Genomic DNA, 22,858 nt, shown 5'->3' with positions numbered 1-22,858 from the left:
TGTTACACTTTGTTTCCATCTCTGATCGCATGTGACTATGAATGACAATGGCAACCCTATCGAATTTGACAGATCTCCACACAAAACTGACATTACATTTGTTAACATTATTCTTTACCAAATTTCACTGGAATATTGTGCAAATTATAACTTTGATATGAAAACACGATTAAATATTATTAATCAGTAATAATTTAATGGTTCCATTTAATTTATGAAAAGAAACACTACACAAAAGAATGCAAATTGCATCACATTAAATCGCACTCTCTCTTGAATTATTTTATTCGCTCTCTTTCTTCTCACCGCGAACAACGGCATTTGACATGAATTAAATTAGCCGCTGGCTGCTGCATGCAACTCTCAAAGTATTCCACCAAAAATATGACAGATATATTTTCACTAATTTTATGCACTTTTTAGAAACAAATTCAACAATATAATTTAACTTAATTTAATTTGCACTCTTTGTTAAGTGCTCAACAACAAAATGTTTATTTGCACTTTTTTGGCCAGCACAATTCAAAAAGGCCAACTACACCAATCAACAAAATCTTTTGCAGCAAAACTTTAATAGATTTACAAAAGGCAGAAAGAAAAACAACAAAAATAGCACAAAACACAACCCAATAACGACGACGAAGACGTCGTCGTCACCGTCTTCGTTGTCTATACAACACAACACCGATTTTATTCTTATTTATGTTGGCCTATATAGTTCCGTTGTATTTCTATAAGGGGGTTTTGCTGCCGTTTTTCCCGAATTGTTTGACCGACTACCGCCGATGGGAGGGAGAAAGGGAGGTGGAGCCGCAACACCATACGCAGTCTACTAGTACATTACAGGAAAGAAAAAACTTCTACTCTTTGTGTAATAGTATTGCTGGTTGGTGCTCTTCTTTGCTTCTTCGTATGTATTTCACTACAGAATCTGATGGCTGACTGCCTGACAGCTTGATTTTCTATGGAGGTTTGGGTTTTTTTCTTTTTTGCATTCTGTGTTGTGTAAAAATTGATTGCCATTAATTTTTCTTTCACTTGAAATTCTTTCGGATTGCATTTGTTTCGAAATTGTTACATTTTCCATGGCATACTTTCCACATAGGTACCTACTAAATAGCAATTTTTCTATTCTTACTTTTGCGTAATTCTTCACATTCACTTGAAAATTTTCTTTTAATTTGTTGTGGGGAAATGTTATCTTGGCTTTTTTTGGGATGAATTCTCAGACAATTATTTCGTCGTTTTCTTTTTATGCACTCAACAACTCACTCGCTACACACAAACACAGGATACACTTTTTTGTGGCAGACAGTAGAAAACTAAATCTTGTTGTATTTTCTATTTATACACATGGAATTTTCTTTTGTTGCTGTTTCGTTTATTTGATCACCGAAATTCCGCAAAATAGTAAAATTACGAATATTAAACGCGTTACCGAATAAATATCACTTATTTTTCTATGAAAATAAAGCACAAAAATATGTTGACTGTTGCTCGGATTTAAAGAACGAAGTCGTTTGAGGGACTGTAATGACGCCGTAAACGACACGGTTGCTTTTCTTTGCAATAGGAATGTATAGATCGATTTTCGATAAATGGTCTTTTTTGTGCGAGAACTGCGGAGATAAATCGATTTTTTTCTTGGTAGTTAAATATTATTTTTGAGAAAATGCATATGTGCAAGAATGCAAAAAATTTTACTAACATACATATTTTTCCTTTTTGATGTCGAAAAAAATGTGAAAACTAGTACATTCTTCCTGATTCTGGAACAGAATAAATAAACTTGTCGTAAAAAGGCATTCATTTGACAAAAACACACGGAAATGGTTAATAAAATTGTTAGAACATATGTAATTCCGTATAATTCCGTCTGATAGAAACTTCCCAGTTACAATGTCTTCATAATTGTTAAATATGAAGGTCGATTTTTTCAGTTATAATATTTGCGTTTTGTTTCAATGTAAAATTCTTCAGTTGGTCAATAAATTAACCATGATTTATCTTACAGTACGTTTATATATATGAGGGTTAACCCACTGGATTTGGATTTAAATTGTCATATCCATTACTTTTACTTCAATAAATCCTCTCAAAGTAGATTAACCGTACAAAAAGTTCTAACGTAAACATGGCATAACAATCGAAATACTGGCAAATCATTGCATTTTATTATTAAAATACGTGCTCTGTTAAAAAGTTTATGGCGCGCTACCTCTAATTTTTGCTCAGCGTCTATTAGGGCTGTTGTGACTAAAATTCACACTAAATTCTCATTGTTGGATATTACACCGCCAATACGCTTACGTATGGTACGAACTGAAGAAAATATCGCATATGTATCGGCCTGTTTTAATGATGGCCATCAACTATCGATTCATTGCCATTAGCAGCAATTGGGTCTCTATTATTTAACAACGTTGAATACTGTCTGAGTGTTCCAAAAATACAGTTGGTTCAAGAATTTAAACCGAAGGAGCTACGGCATCGCTGAATTTTTGATGAATGGGTTCTTGGAAAGTTGCCCGAGGATCCACTTTTTATTTAAAAATGTGGTCAGAGACGAAGCTCGTTTTTGGCTCAATGAGTACGTAAATAATAAGAATTGTGGATTTTGGAGTGAAGATCAGCCAGAAGCATTGCAAAAGTTACCAATGCATCCAGAAAAATTCACAGTTTACTGCGGTTTATGCTGTGAGTTGTAACGTAACTGGGAATTGCGGACGCGCATTGAAGATATTCGCCAGTTTTGCCATGGATTTGAAAATCAACTGTTTAGATCTAATTTTTTGAAAGAAAACCAAGACATTCAATTCATTTTTCACGCTATTAAACTCATTTTAAAAATCGAATAAATGAAAAAAAAAATATTGCATGCAAATTTGACAGGAAGTGGACATGGCCTCAGTGGTGTATTTCTGTAGTTTTGTGAAGCTATTCTACCTCCTTATTGTACCAAGGGCCGTACTATTAATTCAAATACATTTTTCATGCATTTTTACGAATTTCATGTGTTTTTATTTTATGTCATTTTCTTAACTTTCTCTTTGCACTTAAAAAAGGTGTAATTAAATATAATTCAACAATAATCCATTTTTTGTATTTTATGTAAATACTTTGTCATATAACGACATATAAACAGCTTACCTTTTTAACTATACCACTCATATATATCACCGATTATTCTTCTGATAGTTTACACATATCTATCGAAAATCTCTAAATAATGTCGTTCTTAAACGTTTTTTTTTTTTAATGTTAACATGCCTCTGTCGCATGTACATGTAACATAATATGTCAAATTCAGTTGTGTATGAAATTTTGACATTACAAGCCAATATTTACATTTCTTTCAAAGTTAGTCTACCTTGTCTTCATTGTACGGCGGTATGGGTAAACTTTACAAAACCAAATCAGTTGTTTTGCTAATTTGACAACTTGTTGCATTAATTGATAGTAATTTTAACATTACAATCCATACAGGCAGGCCTTTATACTTGCGACATTTTCCAACTTAGTCTAAAGGGCTAAGTACATAAGAAGCTTGAAGTCATGGCACGGCCTAGTTTGTGACATTTCACAAAGGAATTACGGAGCCGCACTAAAATCCTGCCGTCGTTTTTCATTATAATTTGGCATTAATATGCCTAGCCATGACTTCAAGCTTTTTATGTATTTGCAGCCTTACTTGTATTCATTGTACCATGCATGAATTTTCAATTTTTAAAAAGTATTTTCTCTAGTTTTTACAGTTTCAAGTATTTGAGTCTTTTATCCAACAGTAGGCAACAAAAACATGACTTGCATTGCATAAATTGCCACACGCGGCAGCTTAAGGTGTAATATTGTTTCCTTTACCGATAGATGTCACCGCTATAGTTTGTAGTGTTAGGTTTTTACACCGTTATCGTTACATGGCATTCATGCAAGGATGATATCTAGAAGGAGCTTTTTTAAGAGCACTTTTAAAGCGCCATGACAAGGGGACGCTTTTACAGAAGATAACATCTAAGTGCATTTTGCTGTAGAACATGTTGTTTTTTCAATGTTATCATGTTTTGTTTGTTTTGTTTTCACCTGCATGTGTGTATGTAAGTGTACCTTTGACAACTGCCTCGTATGAATGTCTTGCCAGAGGCGTTGTTCAAGTTTTATCTATTTTAAATAGTATTTATCATCATCATTATTTGAAAGAAATTAAATGTATGTGGTTATATGACAATATGAAAGAACAAATTCAAAGAAGGAAAAAATTATATGTCCAATGAAAAATTATTAAAAATAAATAGATTTCATTTCAATTGTTGGCATTTATTTCGGATATTGTAGTAAATTTGTCATTTTCCCTTTATGATATCAAAAAAATTGCCAAAATAGTAGATTCCTGCTGGTTCTGGAACAGAGCAATAGTATGTTGTCGACTTAATTGAAATAAGGGGTCTGCAGTGAGATTCTGTTATGCTCTGATCCAGTACCTGCAAAAATTTACTTGTTTTGCAAATTTCTTCGAATCATAAAGGGAAAATCGGTTATTGTAGTAAAAACTTTTACATTTTTGCAGTTCAGGAACACACCATTATTAATTTTTATATCCTCCACCATATCATGGAAGGTAATTTAAGTTTGTCATTCCGTGTGTAACACCTCGAAATATACATTTTAGACCTCACAATATATACTTATATATCAGCATAAAATTCTATGTGATGTGCGTTCGTCTGTCCGTCTGTGGAAATCACTCTAGCTTCCGAACGAAATGAAGTAGGTTGATAAAATTTTACTCAAATGTATATTATGTCTGCAGGATTTTTGGTATTGGGCCAAGTAGGTCCACGTTTTGGTATAGCCCCCATATAATGGTACCTGCCTATTTTCGGTATTTTGGCGATTTAAGCGAAATTATTCACCGAGAAATGCTTAAATTTTGGTATTTGAAGTTCGTAATGGATACCTTAGCCTATGACAGAAAATTGTCTGTGCAGGTCCAAGTCTTCGTATAGCCCTGACAATTTTCCGTCATAGGCTGTAGTATCCATGACGAACTTCAAATACCCAATTTGAAACAATTCCTCTCAATAATGTCACTAAAATCATCAAAATACCGAATATCGGGAGTTACCGTTATATGGGGGCTTTACGAAGACGTGGACCTGCACAGAACATTTTCTGTCATAGACTGTAGTATTCATTACGAACATCAAATACCAAATTTGAAACATTTCCGGTGAATTATGTAGCTAAAATCATCGAAATACCGAATGTAGGGAGGTACCGGTATATGGCGGCTATACGAAGCTCTACTTCAAATAATATGGGCTGTATCGTGATTTCAACAGACAGAAAGACGGACACCGACTTAGAATTTTATGCGGATCATGAATATATATACTTTATGGGGTTTACGACGAATATTTATGGGTATTACAAACGGAATGACCAAGTTAATATGCCCTTCATTTTAAGGTGGAGGGTATAAAAAGGGGTCTTTAGGGGTCATGTATGCAGATCGTAATGATTCCCTTTTTTCGATGCATGTCAAGCAACTACCACCCTGTATGCAACACTTAAGAGTTCTCTATGCTTGGCTGCCCATCCAATAATGGGTAAAAAAAAACAATTGTTGTAATTGTATTCTCTCGTTCCGGCCTTTTATATTCTCACTCTCTTTCCCCAACATCATTCACCTCTCAGCAAACAACCCACCCCATAATTTGTGAAAAAGAGACTCCACACCGCACACAACATGAATGTATGAATGGCATACGCTCTAGATAATAATTACGTATTAGCAACAACATCAACGACAACACCACACACACAAACTTTTCATAGCCATCGACGAAAGCATTGGATTCATTCAACAAACATTGAACGAAAAACAAAACAAAACATTTTGCCAAAGCTAAAACATGCTGATGATGACAAAAGCATCAGTGTGAATTCTATTTCTACCCACCATTCGGAAGAGCCGCTGAGACGGGGTGGCGGCATGCGAGACTAGATAACGAATGCTAAAAACTTGCAACAGCCTCCGTAGATTGCAATGCGAAAAACTCAAACCAAATTGTTGGTAACAGCGCTGGGTAGCGGTAATGTCGAACTAATAAACTGTCAAAGCGTAGCTACAACGAAAAACAATTTTTTTCTGTGAAAAGATAAACGAAATGTTAGTGACAAATTAAAAAAGGAAAGAAACAAACAAAATAAAAAGCGATAATAAAGAAAAAAAAAAATAATGATAAAGGGGTTGAAAAAATTGTGCAAAAGTGCGTAATAAAAATTGAATTCAAATCCATGCCTAAATACTCCAAATAGTGTGTGTGATGTGTTAAAAAAAGAATATTGAATAAATTCTTTCGTTTTCTTTGGGATATAAAATTCAGCTGTTCACCATGATTACGGTAAGTGAGACAGACAATCGGTATTTTCATAATCTTTTAGAATTTCGTAAATGCACACATATTTAAATGCCTACATAGTAGATATGTATGTGTGTGGTGTTTGTTTCCACTGATGCACTTAGTCATGCCATCGCATGTCCTTTTGCTTTTTTTTTTTGACTCCACACATACTATGCCTCTGTGCTATATGGCTTAGTACGCCTGATCAACGTCATAGTAAGATAGTATATATTGTAAATTATAGTATATACTTTTATGGAGTTATTATGCGTTTGTCTGTATTTCTATTCCCATACATTCACCCTTGTGCCGCTTGTATGCAAGAGCAGCACAATTTCCGGTTTTTGTTGTGTTCACCATTGCCGCCACCATGATGATGGGGAATCCTTGTTCGTATATTATGAATTAAGCGAACAAAACAAAAGAAAACAATGCTTAAACCAGGGTTCGGAAATCACAACATATCAATTTCAAGCAGAGACGCATAAAAAAGGCGTTGTAAAGGGGTCGTGCCGTCTGCACATGTTTTACACATCAAATGTTAACGTTTCATATATCGTGTGATATACAGAGACTCCATTTCAGTTGTGAAATACATGAGTAGAGTACATTCAAATTTAAATTTTTCGATCACTGCGTGATATATTATCATCTCAAAAACCTATGCCCTGAAGCCAGAATCTAAAGTGGGATTTTTTATGAGCTATAGGAAAGTTAAAAAAAACAGGAAAAAGCAGCTAAGTTCGGTCTTTAATACCCTCTACCATTTGGAGCGAACTTGGCAATTAAAAAAAAATAAAATAAAATCTGTAAAAAATTCTGTTAAAATCTTAAAAATACCGAATTTAGCCATTATATTAGGGTCTATGCGATGACGTGGATCTGAATAGGCAACTTTGTCATAAGCCATTACAATATTCAAATGCGAAACTTGAAAAAAATCGGTGAATAATGTAGCTCGTCAAAATACCGAATATAGGGAGGTACCGCTATATTGGAACTATACGAAGACGTGGACCTGTACAGACAATTTTCTGTCATAGGCTGTAGTATCGGTCACCAACTTCAAATACCAAATTTGAAACAACTCCGGTGAATAATGTCGCTAAAACCATCAAAATACCGAATATCGGGAGGTACCGTCATATGGGGGGCTATACGAAGACGTGGACCTGTACAGACAATTTTCTGTCTTAGGCAGTAGTATCCATTACGAACTTCAAAATGTCGCTAAATTCATCAGAATACCGAAAATCGGGGGAAGGATCAGATCTATTGTTAAAAAAAATATTGGGATCTGTGGAATTTGAAGAGAGTTGAATGCTTATTTCTCTTTCTTTGAGCGTTTTATACCATGTTTATAACAGATCTCGTGTTGATGGAAATATTAGGATGTACCAAGTCTGAATAGAATCGGGTTTTATGAGATTCATGGATTTTCACAATTTTGACCTTTTATGGGGATGATACCAGAAGGAGTGCACCGATATATCCCATCTTCACAGTAGATCTTGTGTTAGTAGAAATAGTGGGCTGTGAAAAATGGAGAGAATGCTTATTTTGTAGTTTATAATCGTTTTGGTTATTCAAAACTTTGACCCTTCGTGGGGGGGGGAGGGGTTCGTTATGGAATGGACCGATCCCTACCTTCTTTATAACAGATCTTGTGTTGATGGAAATATTGAGATATACCAATTCTGAATGAAATCGGATGTTAATTTCGAGTTTTATGAGTTTCATGAATATTCAAAATGTTGATCCTTTGTAGGGGAGGTACTAGAGGGAGTGGACCGATATATTCCATCTTCACTCCAGACCTTGGGTTAATAAAAATATTGTGATCTGTTTAATTTGGAAACAATCAGACTCTTACATCACATTTTATAAGAGTTATAATTATTCAAAATGTTGACCCTTTGGGGGTGGGGGTGGGAGATACTTGATGGAGTTGACCGATATTGTCCATTTTCTCTTCTTTCTAGCAATGGTGAAAATATTAGTATTTGCGAAGTTGGAGGAAAATCGGAGTATCCTTTCTCTCTGTGCAGTAAAACATTTTTTTAGAATATTCAACCTTGTGTGAGGTAGGTACAAGTTTAGACCATATTGGATACTACCTTCAAGAGTTATAGTGCACACCAGCTAGACAGACGGGCGGATATCGCTAGCCGACTCCAAATGTTCTGAAATCGATTTGGCCCAAAGAGACCTAGGGTTTAAAACCGTTATTTCGATGAGATACGTTTTGGCCGTATCAAATAATACATACCCTCTCTAGCTATATGACTGAGGGTATAAAAAAGGATAAAAAATACCCCTTTGGTGACTTGGATGAGGGTTAACAATTAAAAAAATAATCATAATAATCCTTGTAATGTTATTTGTAATATTGGCGAAGACTTTATGTACCTAAAGTGAACTGACCTCAAGGATTATTCAAATTTCAAAAAAATAGGGGAAAATGTGGATTTTCCCCTTTATTTAGTTTACTTTGCGATGCAAACTTCAAATTCTATGCCGATTTAGCGATATATCACTCTAGCTTCCGAACGAAATGAGGTAGGCAGATAAAATTTTACTCAAATGTATATTGTGTCTGCAGGACTTTTGGTACTGAAAATGGGCCACGTCGGTCTACGTTTTGGTATAAGCCCTATATAATGGTACCTTCCTATTTTCGTATGTTTGGTGATTTTAGCGACATTATCCAACGGAATTGTTTCAAATTTGGCATTTGAAGTTCGTAATGGATACTACAGCCTAAGACAAAAATTGTCTGTGCAGATCCACGTTTTCGTATAGCTACCATATAATGGTACCTCCTGATATTCGGTATTTTGATGAGCTACATTATTTACCTTTTTTTTCAAGTTTCGCATTTGAATATTGTAATGGCTTATGACAAAAGTTGCCTTTACAAGTCCACGTCGTCATATATACCCTAATATAACGGCTACAATCGGTATTTTTAAGATTTCAACAGAATTTTTAACGGATTTTTGAAATTTACCCAATTCGTTCCAAATGGTGTAGGGTATTCAAAGATCGGTCCAGCCGAACTTGTTTTTTACTAAAACCTTTCCAAAAAATTGTGTAAAAGCGGATGATTTTCAATCCGTTCCCTGGTAGCAATAACAGTTATGTGTCAACGCTGTAACGAGGGATGGATGATGACCTGCGCAAGGATAACAACAACATCGACATACAATATTTCTCACGGGTTTAAAGTTCATTGGCATTTTTATGTGAGTGGGGCATAGTTTTTCATCTCTCCAACATTCTGGTAGGTTCTACAATGTTTGTTTTTCAATTCTTTTTTCTTGGTTTTCTTCCTTGACACTTTAATGAGTTCCCATATCCTTGTTTGTCAAAGCATAGTAAGGACCATGATTCCCAGCATATACAATAAAAAATATTAAATTTCATCGACTCAACAACAAACATAGACGTGAGAAAATTTTAGAACATTTGAGAATATTTCTTTGAATTGAATTTCACTCATGCATAAAATTGACTTATTGACCACAATAAATAAAATACGTAGCATTTAATTTCCATATTTGCTTTGTGTGTGATACGGAAAACGGGGGAAATATTTTTTTTTGGTTTTCCCCCACATTCTGAGAAAAACTGCCATAGAGAAAAACTATTTCACATGCATGTGCAAAAAAAAAAAAAACATTTTGGTTTTAGTCAGATTGTGAAATTTATAGTTTTATTTTTGCATTTTGAAATTTCAATATTTGCTATGAGTTGTTGTGGGATCAGTATTGTTACTGTATGTGTGTGTGTGAATTGTAAACTAAATTTTTCCGCATTTTGTAAATTTTACATGGAAACGATGAGATCAGCGATGCCCCCGCCATTACATCCCGCCTTTGCCAATTTCGTACTTTTCCTCTTTACGCCCCCCTGAATGTGTGTCTGAGTTTTCTCTCTAAAATGATTTTATGACTGTGGAGGAGGTAATTGCATTTGTTATCTTTTAATTTAAAAGAGTAACAAAAAGTTCAATTGAACAATGAATTGGATACAAAAAGATTCTTTGTTGTTACAAATATATTTTCATTTCGTTTTGGTCTTGGATTAGGGACTGGATTCTTGTTTTATACAAACGTGGAATGAAAAATATTTTCTTTACAAAGTTTTTTATTTGGCATATTTAGACCTTACACCACAAGGTGTTCTGGGTATTATGTATTTGTGCATTTGTTTGTAACAGGCAAAAGGAAACGAGATAGACCCATAGTTCCTTTTGATGATCTGCATAGAATCACATTCTGAGTCGATTTATGCATGTCCGTCAGTTCTTCCGTTCGTCTGTCCATGTATCCAGATGAAATTTAGCACAAATCATTTGTTTAGCCCAAGGACGAATCCTATTGAAATTGGAGATATTCGGTCAAAATTTAGATATAGCTCCCATATATATCTTCGTCCGATTTGCCATTTTTGTGTACCAAACGTGTAATATCAGCCCGAATAGTATGGAATTTTGCACATACGAGAAAAATAAGCCTGAAAATAAGTATGGCAAATTTGATCGAAATCGGTCTAGATATAGCTGTAGCTCCAATATATATTTTTCATCCGATTTGTTATTTTTGTCCTCCGCAGCCGTATACTATAACAACAATATTTGGGGAAATATATCAAATACAGTCCAGAAATACATTTGCCAAATTTTATCGAGATCGGTTCAGATTTGGATATAGCTCCCATATATAACTTCGTCCGATTTACCTTTGATTGTGCACCAAACGTGTAACATTAGCCCAAATCGGATGGAATTCGGCACTTACGACCGAATTGAGTCTAGAAGCTAGTATTTCAAATTTGGTGAAGATCGGTTCAGATATAGCTGTAGCTCCGATGTATATTGTTCATCGGATTTGTTAATTATGTCCTCCGCAGCCGTAATATGCACTCCGTAACAACGATATACAGGGAAATATATCAAATACAGCTCAGAAATATCTTTGCCAAATTTTATCGAGATCGGTTCCGACTTGGATATAGGTCCCATATATCTTTATCCGATTTCAAATTAATTGTGCACCAGATGGACAATACAAGTCCGAATTTAAAAGATACAAATGCTTCGGCATATTTAGTCCTTTAAGTTATAATTGTAAAATATAATTGTAATCATAGCGTGTATGATTGAATTCTCTTATAAAAACTTTTAATTGTTATGCGGAGCTCTACTAAATTAGCAAAGTGGTATAGGGTATCATAAAGCCGGCCCGCCCGACTTTAAGACTTTCTTTACTGTTTTTTTTGTGATATGAAGCTCTACTAAATATGCACGGAATTGTAGAGTATCATGAATTCGGCTCGCCCGACTTTTAGACTTTCTTTACATGTTTTAAATTTTTTCACCCCACCTTAATGTCCACCGACATACGCCGCAACTATTAACATTTATTTAAAAAAATATAAAGCTTGCATGTAAACAATGACTTAATGGATAACCTAATGAAACTATTCATAAATTATAATTTCCCAAGCAAATTGCGTGGTTGTTTTCAGCTTACAGCCGAGCTTACGTTTAGGCAAGCTTCCTAAATTGGGAACCGAAAGTGGTTGGCATTACGTATTCGAAATATTGAGCTCGGAACAATATTAACAAAAATTACTATCAACGGGTGCCAGTTTAAATATTTAACACTTAAAAGAAGCTTGCATAGATTTCTACTGAAAGAACAATTTCTAATAGTTTCCTATATGAAGAAGACCGGTTAATGAAGGGTCTGGTAAAAAGGCCTAAAACTTTAAACCCCTTCGAGTTATGCAAGACCCTTAACATCCTGCAGAGAGAAGACCATAAATCTTCCCTATTGGGGATAACCTCTAACTTATTCTATAGCCAGAAGATCGAAAAAGTATTCTATACAGAAAACACCCTACATTTCTTTTAGAGGAAATACCTTCAAAAATAAATTAATTTGCGACTAATGTATATTCTTATTTATATTAATATTGTATTGGCCTTTTCTGGTCATCTCCAAAAGGGAGCCGACCATAAAGATTTCCTATATAGGGAAGACTTTTTATACACCGAAGATTTTAAAATACACCTGTAGAGAAAATACCTTTGAGGCCGCCAATGGAATGGAAACTTTCAAGACCTCACTTAGACAGAAAACTTTACATACCCCCATTGGTGGAAAAAATTAACGGAGTCCCATGGACAGAAAACGTTAACGGTTTTCCAAAGAAGAAAGACCTTAACAGTCATTAACAATCGATGACCTTAAAAATGGGTAGACTACCTGCCAACGGATTCATTTGGAGATAAAACCATCAAAATATTTCATTTGAAGAGAAAAATGTCGAAGGGTCTTTCAAGAAGAGAAGTAATTATATAGTTTGCCTATGGGGAGAATAACTTTGTACTATGAAGAGAAGAACTTCGAAAGGTTATGTATGGAGAGAAGAACAACAAAAGGTCTTCTATGGAAAGAGAACCATCAGTGCGTCTTCTATGGAGAAAATAAAAACAAGAGTTATTTTGAGAAAAGGTTCTCGATGGGTCTTCTATAGCGAAAAGAAACTTGGAAGATATTCCAAGGAAAGAAAACTTAAAAATGTCTTCTTTGGTGCAAAGGGCACCGAAAGGACCTCTATAGAGATCTTCTGTGAAGAGAAGTTCATTTAAGATCCGTCGAAAGGTCATTTGTGGAAAAAGACTTTCACAATCTTTTCTGTGGCAATGAGACCAAGGTCAGCTATAAAAAAGGTCTTCACAAGGTGTTCCATGAAAAGGAAGAGCTTCACTAGGCCTTCCCTGAAAGGAATATGAAAAGAAGAATTTTCGAAAGTCTTCCATGAAAAAAGACCTTCATAAGGTCTTCGATGGGAAAAAAGGCCTTCACAATGTCTCCTATGGAAAAGGACTTCACAAAGTCTTCTATGAAAAATAAGACTTTCAGACGGTCTTCAATGGAAACAAGTAAATAATACCCTCCACCATTTGGTACAAATTTGGCAATTTCCAAAAAAAAAACCGTTAAAAATTCTGTTAAAATCTTAAAAATAACGAATGCTTATACGACGACGTGGGCCTGCATAGGCAACTTTTGTCATAAATTATTACAATATTTAAATGTGAAACATGAAGAAAAATCTGTTTATAATGTAGCTAAAATCGTCAAAATACCGAATATGGGGGGTACCGTTATATGGGGGCTATACGAAGACGTGGACCTGCACAGACAATTTTCTGGCATGGGCTGAATTATCCATTACGAACTTCACATGCTTAATTTGAAACAATCCCTGTAAATAATGTCGCTAAAATCATTAAAATACCGAATATCGGGGGGTACCGTTATATGGGTCAAAGACATTTTTTTGACTTTGGATGAAGTCATTTTTTGACTTTGGATGAAGTCATTTTTTGACTTTGGATGAAGTATCCATTACGAACTTCAAATACCAAATTTGAAACGATTCCGGTAAACAATGTCGCTAAAATCATCAAAATACTGAATATCGGGGGGTACAGTTATATGGGGGCTATATGAAGACGTGGACCTGCACAGATAATTTTCTGTCTTAGGCTGTAGTATCCATTTCGAACTTTAAATACCAAAATTGAAATAATTCCGGTGAATAATGTCGCTAAAATCATCAAAATACCGAATATCGGGAGGTACCGTTATATAGGGGCTATATGATAACTTGGACCTACATGGCCCATTTACGAACTTAACCTGCCTAATGGGAAAAAATACATGTGTGCAAAATTTTAGCCTTCTATCTCAATTTGTTCGAAAGATAGCGTGATTACAACAGACAGACAGACAGACAGACGGACAGACAGACACACAGACAGACAGACGGACATGGCTAAATCGTCTTAGAATTTTACGCTGATCAAGAATATTTTGTTGTTGCAAAATGGTCTGGCTTTATCCCTTTATTGTTGTTTTTATAAAAACAACGTTTGTTTATTAGTGGAGAACGATGGTAATGTTTACCAGGGGGTAAGGCAGGTAATACCTAGGTTTCGGAAAGAGCCACCAATCCTCATCAGTTCCCTTGTTTTTGTCTGGGATATTCTCCCCAGAAGTTATTTTAAAAATAACTTCTATGACAAAAAACATTTTTTTACCCAAGTGACGATCGTAAGCTCAATAGAGAGGAACCAAAGAATTAAATAAAACTAAAATTCTCTTGGAAAGTCTTCTAAATCTTACAACCGCACTTATAAACATTTACATCTTTCTCCACTTGTTATGCTTTCGTTCAACCTGAACGAAGTAGCATAACCATGTAAGTTGGTTTTGTCTGTTACAACAAAAACCCCTTCGTCGACCGTGCCTTGTCTATTAATAGAACAGTGTGGCTTGTTTGTTCGGGATACCGTAGTATTTTGTTGTTGCAAAATGGTCTGGCTTTATCCCTTTATTGTTGTTGAATATATATACTTTGTTGGGTCTGACATGAATAATTCGAGGAGTTACAAACGGAATGACAAAATTAATATACCCTCCATAGTATGGTAGAGGGTATAAAAAGACCGGCCATGAAGAGAAATACCTTCACAAGGTCTTCTATGAAAAAGAAGAGCATCCCTAGTACTGCTATGAACATAATGCTTTCTCAACGTCTTCCATGAAAAGGAAGACCTCGCTGAGCCTTCTTCTGGTTCACACATCTTCACCAGGTCTTCTTTGGAAAAGAAGACCTTCAAAAGTTTCTCTATGGTAAATAAGACCTTCACAGGGTCTTCTATGGAAAAGAAGAAGATCTAAAAGATCTTCACAAGATCTTCTACTTAAAGAAGACCTCCTCTATGGAAAAGAAGACCTTCACAAGGTCATCTATGCGAAAGAAGACCTTTACAAGGTCTTCTATGGAAAAAAGACCTTCAAATGTTCTTTCTGGAATGTAAGACATTGACAGAGTCTAATATGGAAAAGAAGACGTGCCCAAGGTCTTCTGTGGAAGAGAAGACCTGCCCAAGGTCTTCTGTGGAAGAGAGGACCTTCACAAGGTCTTCTATGGAAAAGGAGACATCTACAAAGTCTATGAAAAAGGCCTTCACAAGGTCAACAATACAAAAAGGTCCTTCGAGTTTTCTGTTGTGGAAAAGAAGACCTTCATAAAGTCTTCTTTTAAGAAAATACGAATCCAGTGGTCTTTTTTGAATAGAAGACATTTGAATTCCATTAAAATTTCTCTGTTCATCAAGTTTGATATGCAGTGGAATTTAACAATTTTCTAAAATTTTTTCATTTTTTGACGTTGATATTTTATATTTTGACATATCATTTGTCTATGGGACATTTGTTGACGGGGCAGTCTGCCAGTCAGTTTTGGTTGCATGATTTTTGACTAATTTAATTATAAATTGGCTGACAACACGTCCGTCCACACAATGCAATTGCAAATCTGATGCATTTCCATTTCGAATTCATTCGCATAATTGGCCTGTGACCATTACTGACGGCGAATGCGAATGCAAAAATTCATGGTGGCATGAGGTGGGGTGGTGTGGGAACAGTATATGTGTGTGCTTAAAATAGAAAAACATTAAATGTATTTTGGAAATGAATAAATGCAATTTCTATTTATTGGAATTTTCTCTTGTTTCCTGAGAAAAAGCCAACGGGAGCAAAGAAAGTTTGCCGTATTTTTCAATTTATGGGATTTGTATAAGGGTGGTTTAGATATATAAAACCTATTGATAGAGTAAATCCCCATTGACTTATTGATAGAGTAATTTTCAGGTCCATATGTTCGGTGCCATTGTCCGATGAAAGGTTGATAATGGTTGTTACATTATGTATGAAGGTAGATTTATTAAAATCTTCGAGTAGTGATTTAAAATACAGGATTAGTCAGGAAAATAGATTTCTATTAGTGTCATAAAATATTGAAAATTCACTATGATTGCCATCGAGAAATTCGATTTAAAAATTTGCTTAAATTAATTTTACTCATTTTCCCTTCCTTACTTGTTAAGACTTCGTATTGTTGTTCATACTTACCGATCCATTCAACTTCACCTCTACAAATGTGGGTTTGAGAATTTGCTAAAAAAAATAAAGTGTTGAAAATTTCAATTTCATTTACGATCGGCTAAAGCTATTTGATGATCGTGTATGTGTGTGTGTGTGTATTTCAATTGAGTTGATACAACAAATATTCGTAGCCAAGTACTTCGGTTGACACTAGATGGCATTTTATAAAAGTTGCTTCTTTTGCTTAGACATTTTCAGATAATTCAATTTTCCAAGACATAATCAGTATGGAAACATAATCTTCTCTAAAATCTTGCAAAGTTTTGCCAAATTTATATAAAAAATTTAAGTATAAGAATAGAAAACCATACGTCATGGAAAGTTTTGTTTTTTTATTGGAGATCTATACGGTTTGGGTTTGGGTATAATAGATGAAATATCGAAGGTATTCTACCTAATGAAATATTACTAAATCTGTAAACCTCCGGGGAGAATATGAGAATCATTAAATATTATGTTTTTTTCTAATGTCCAAATTCTTGGATTTAAAATCAATCGGAACGTAAAAATAAGTGGGTTTCGTTATATGTGCGCTATAGGAAAACGTGGACCTAAATATTCAGTATTCTGTTAGAACCCATAATGACTACAAATACGAATTTTTACACAAATCCGAGAAAAGTGGCCAAATTATTAACATACTAAATATCGGGAGGTACCGTTATATAGGGGCTATACGAAAACGTGGACCAACATGGCCCATTTAAGAACTGTATGCAAAATTTTAGACTTCTATCTCAATTCGTTCGTAATTACAACAGACAGACGGATATCGCTAAATCGTCTTAGAATTTTACGCTGATCCAGAATATATACAGGTTGAGATACATGTTTTAATTTTTTAAATGTTATTGAATGAAAGCAAAAAATGTCGGAAAAAGCATCAAATTTTAGAATAAGTTTACATTTTTTCGAATTGGTAACCTTTGGCACGAATTATGGCCTTCAAACGACCAATGAAACCGTCACATGCTGCCCGAATGTTTGCCCATTCCCGGCGAAGCGCTTGCTTGAGGTGATCGACACTTTGGTATTTTTTAGTGCCAAGCTTGCTTTTCGAAATACTCCAGACACAATAGTCCAACAGATTGGTATCCGGAAATTTTGGTGGCCATTGTGCGCTGGAAATGAAGCGAGGATCATCATTTTCTAACCATTCTTGGATGGCGCGTGCTGAGAGCGATGGTACTGAGCTCAGTAGAAATGTCCAAAATGTTTGCGTGGCCAAGGCTTTAATACACCCTCCAGAATATTTTCGCGATGATATTCGGCATTTATGCTGATACCACGGTCGATTAATACGAGCGGAAAGCGACCATCGGCTGTTATGGTGGCCAACACCATCACCAAGGCCGACGCTTGAGTTCTGGTGGCTAACCGAAGGTGCACATTTTCAGCTGACCTCTTTGGCAAGTAAACACGACAATTTTGTGTGTTTATAAACTACTGCACAACGAATGTTTTCTCATCGGAGAAAACCAAATTCGGCAGTTCACCACTTTCGGCCAAGCGAAGGAACTCTTTAGCTCTTTTGAGTCAATTTTCTTTCTGTTGCGGTGTAAGTTCTTGCACATTTTGGAATTTCAATGGCTTTACCCCGAGCTCATTTTTTCAATATTTTCCGAATGGAATATTGCGATATGTTTAGCTCACGAGCCATTTTTTCGGCAACTGCGACGCGGGTTTCGATTAAGTCGCTTCTTTACTTTCCGAACCATGTCTGCTGATGTTGTTGTTTTCTTCAGTCCACTTACTTGACGTCGGGCCACAAAAGATTTATACACATTTAAATGCTGGAGTGCTCTAACGAGCCACTTGTGGTTTTCCAGACAAATATAAAGAAATCACACTATCGCGCCTGAATTCCATCAAAAATAACTTTTTTTTGGAAAATTCTCACCAAAAAGGCTTTTGTACGCTTTGAAACAATATAAAGAGTTGTCACTGGAATAATTTTAACAGCTGTCGGGCGAGTGGTTCAGAAGTGTTTTTTCATCTCATCCTATATACTCTGTAGGGTCTATTATGCATATTTCGAGGAGTTACAAACGGAATGACAAAGTTAGTATACCCTCCATAGAATGGTGGAGGGTATAAAATTTAAAGAATAAAATTAAATATCTTAAATAACAAATTGAAAACGTCTTATATATTTCTTTTTCAGAAAAATTTAAGGATAAAAAATTTTTGATATTTCCAAACAAAAAAAAAAAAAAAATGCAAATATTAGAAATCGAAGATTTTTTTTATAAAAGACAGCATTTTTCAGAAAAATGAAAAAGTTTGGACTAATAAGAAAAACATTTCAAAGATCAAACATATAGATAAAAATCATGGAAGGTTTTAAAAAAAAAGAAATAAAATTTAATATATTTTTAATAATAATAATTAGTATAATAATAATAACAATAATAATAATAATAATAATAATAACAATAATAATAATAATAATAATAATAATAATAATAATAATAATAATAATAATAATAATATAATAATAATAATAATAATAATAATAATAATAATAATATAATAATAATAATAATAATAATAATAATAATAATAATAATAATAATAATAATAATAATAATAATAATAATAATAATAATAATAATATAATAATAATAATAATAATAATAATAATAATATAATAATATAATAATAATAATAATAATAATAATAATAATAATAATAATAATAATAATAATAATAATAATAATAATAATAATAATAATAATAATAATAATAATAATAATAATAATAATAATAATAATATAATAATAATAATAATAATAATAATAATAATAATAATAATAATAATAATAATAATAATATAATAATAATAATAATAATAATAATAATAATAATATAATAATAATAATAATAATAATAATAATAATATAATAATAATAATAATAATAATAATAATAATAATAATAATATAATAATAATAATAATAATAATAATATAATAATAATAATAATAATAATAATATAATAATAATAATAATAATAATAATAATAATAACTAATAATAATAATAGTAATAATAATAATAACAATAATAATAATAAATAATAATAATAATAATAATAAATAATAATAATAATAATAATAATAATAATAATAATAATAATAATAATAATAATAATAATAATAATAATAATAATAATAATAATAATAATAATATAATAATAATAATAATAATAATAATAATAATAATAATAATAATAATAATAATAATAATAATAATAATAATAATATAATAATAATAATAATAATAGTAATAATAATAATAATAATAATAATAATAATAATAATAATAATAATAATAATAATAACAACAACAACAACAATAGTAATAATAATAATAATAACAATAATAATAACAATATTAATTAATAATAATAATAATAATAGCAATAATAATAAATAAATAAAACAATAATAAAAATATGATTATTTTATTACTAATATCAAAAGAATAATTTCTTCGTTTTCGACTGCATTTTCTTCCCCTACTTCACTTCCGCATAATTTATGAACCAAAAACCACATCCTATTTTCCTTGTACTATTTTATTTTAATTACATGATTTATCAGGGGCGATGTTAAGCTTGTAAACATGCCCAATCGAAAGTAAATTACCGCCGCACTGCATTAGTCTGGAACTTAAAAATAAATCTGGTCGATGTTTACCAGTAAATCCCTTTGTTACAAACAGTTCATCGCTAGCAATGAGATAACAATTTTAATTACAACGCTTGTAAATATGTACTTTGTTACAACAACAAAATTATTGTCACACTCATTGTTTATTCATAAATACAAGTGACTCCCCCTAAGTATATTTACATAAGTACGAGTATATACATGCACATGTACTTGCGACTATGATGATTAGTGGTTCGGGTTGGTGAATCAGACTGAGTGCCCTCATTTTGTGTAAAACTTATTAATTTATAATAATAGATAATGAGTTAGTTCGTTATATAAGAGCTTCGGTCTATGGACCCTATCTCCCATCTTCCCAATTGATTTAATTGCGAAGTTAATGAATTCAACCCCTTATCAATGTACGATACCAATATGAAGATGTTCAAAGATTGTTCCCATTCCTGGACTCCTACTTCTTCCCTTAATATGATTGGCAATTTTTCACAATTTTACCGTTTTTAGGGAAGGTACCAGAAAAGGTGAACTTATGTATGCCATATCAAAGCAGAATCAGTGTTGAAAGAAATGTTCAAATATTCGAAGTTTAAAGAATTCCATAATTAATTAAAACTCAGTTCTAGAACCTGCAAGAATCTAAAAATTGTATAGCGATAATCGATTTTCCGTCAAGATATCGAAATAATAAACTAATTATTATTAAATCAAGTATTCGAAGTTTAAAGAATTCAATAATTAATTAAAACTCAGTTCTAGAACCTGAAAGAATCTAAAAATTGTACAACGATAACCGATTTTTTCCGTTAAGAAATCGAAATAATAAACTAATTATTGAACTGCAACATTTGGAACACAATTTACAGACAAAAATCCAGCAGATTATGAAATTAGAGCTAGAAGTACAAGGCACATGTATTAGCGTTTTGCAAAGTAACTCAAATAAAGGAGGAGGAAATTCAATTCTTTTAACTTTCAAATTGTTATTCCTCGGCATCCGTGCAATTTAGGTATATAGTGTCATCGGCAATATTCGGCAGATAAGAAAACGAGGATTATTTTGTTTCACAATTTTAACCAACAAGCGAGTCACCCACCAAAGGGTGTTTTTTGGTCAATTTTTCTAAATATGATTAAAAAACTCCCATTTAACGTGATCGTAACCAGTCAAAACATTCTAAAAATATAGTTGTCATAAAATTTTACTTTAAATTCCAAAAGACATCTAGAGTTTGAATTTTCCCAAGCCCAAGGAATTTTTAGGTTTTAGGGTTAAAGATGTACCTTATGTGAGTTTTGACAAAATTCTCCTGCAAACCATACTTTTTGAAGGATGACGGCAAAGACAAAAATATTCTTCATCAAATTTCACTATAGATCACCAAAGAGAAGGAATCTCTATTTCCATTGTATATCGAAAAATAATTGCATCATTTTTCCCAAACAAAAAAAAAGACCGAAAATATTTCCTTATTTTTTCCCTCGTAATTTTGTTTTTTTTTTTTTTTTTGAAAGTAACATAAAATTTTTGTATTAGCCCGAAATGGTCAAAGGAAGAAATATTCTACACAAAATGCTAGTAAATATCTTAGAATAACCCCTATATCTAGGTTCAATAGTTTTTAAGAAACTTACACTCGAAATTTGTGTACTACAAGTGAAAATTATATTCAGGCTGTGATGAAAAAACTGAAACCAAGTTCAGACTGCTGTCATTTTTAAGCCACTCGGTCGACAGCTGTTAAAATTATTCCAGTGACAGCTGAGTATATTGTTTACAAGCGTACAAAAGCATTTTACTGAGAATTTTCCAGAAAAAAAGTTATTCGTGATGGAATTCAAGCGTGATAGTGTGATTTCTTTATATTTGGCTGGAAAACCACAAGTGCCTATCGTTAGAGCACTTCAGCATTTAAATGTGAATAAATCTTTTGTGTGATATTGGTAGCGTAGCCCGACGTCAAGGAAGTGGACGGAAGAAAGCAGCAACATCAGCAGAAATGGTTCGAAAAGTAGAGAAGCGACTTGATCGAAACCCGCGAAGAAGTGGCTGAAAAATGGCTCGTGAGCTGAACTTATCGCAATATTCCATTCGGCAAATATTGAAAAATGAGCTCGGGGTAAAGCCATTGAAATTCCAAAAAGAGGAAGAACTTACACCACAACAGAAAGAAAATAGACTCAAAAGAGGTAAATAGTTGCTTCGCTTGGCCGAAAGTGGTGAACTACCGAATTTGATTTTCTCCGATTAGAAAACATTCGTTGTCCGTTCGTTCGTTTGTAAACAAACAAAATGATCGTGTTTACTTGCCAAAGAGGTCAGCTGAAAATGTGCCCCTTCGGTTGGCCACCAGAACTCAAGCGCTGGCCATGGTGATGGTGTGGGCCACCATAACAGCCGATAGTCGCTCTCCGCTCGTATTAATCGACAGTGGCATCAGAATAAATGCCGAATATTATTGCGAAAATATGCAAAGGGAATGGGCCAAAATACCGCAAAGCAACATTCGGGCAGCGTGTGACGGTTTCATTGGCCGTTTGAAGGCCATATTTCGTGCCAAAGGTGACCAATTCGAACAAATCTGAAGAAATTCTAAAATTTGATGCTGTTTCCAACATTTTTTGCTTTCATTCAATTAAATTAAAAAAAAATGAAAAAATTATGGCGTTTGCCATTGGTGCAGTTTATTATCTCACCCTGTGCTGAACTACGCCTCCCTCTCTAATTTAAGACAAATTCACTCAAATA

The 22,858-nt window shown here is 33.3% G+C and overlaps 1 protein-coding gene across 1 annotated transcript in view; it reads left to right on the top strand.

Annotated features, from left to right (window-relative positions):
- Positions 1 to 6,045: 6,045 nt before the first annotated feature.
- Positions 6,046 to 22,858, top strand: part of LOC101889679 (death-associated inhibitor of apoptosis 1) — a 98,630-nt gene continuing 81,817 nt past the window's right edge. Inside the window, exon 1 of the mRNA XM_059127512.1 lies at positions 6,046 to 6,404. The gene's annotated coding sequence lies outside the window, so the exon portion shown is untranslated. The remainder of the gene's footprint in view (positions 6,405 to 22,858) is intronic.

This window comes from Musca domestica, unplaced genomic scaffold, assembly GCF_030504385.1.
Source record: "Musca domestica strain aabys unplaced genomic scaffold, Musca_domestica.polishedcontigs.V.1.1 45, whole genome shotgun sequence".
In the NCBI taxonomy this organism is placed as follows: domain Eukaryota; kingdom Metazoa; phylum Arthropoda; class Insecta; order Diptera; family Muscidae; genus Musca; species Musca domestica.
Note: the sequence above shows the minus strand (reverse complement) of the source record. Positions and strands in the feature narration are given on the sequence as shown.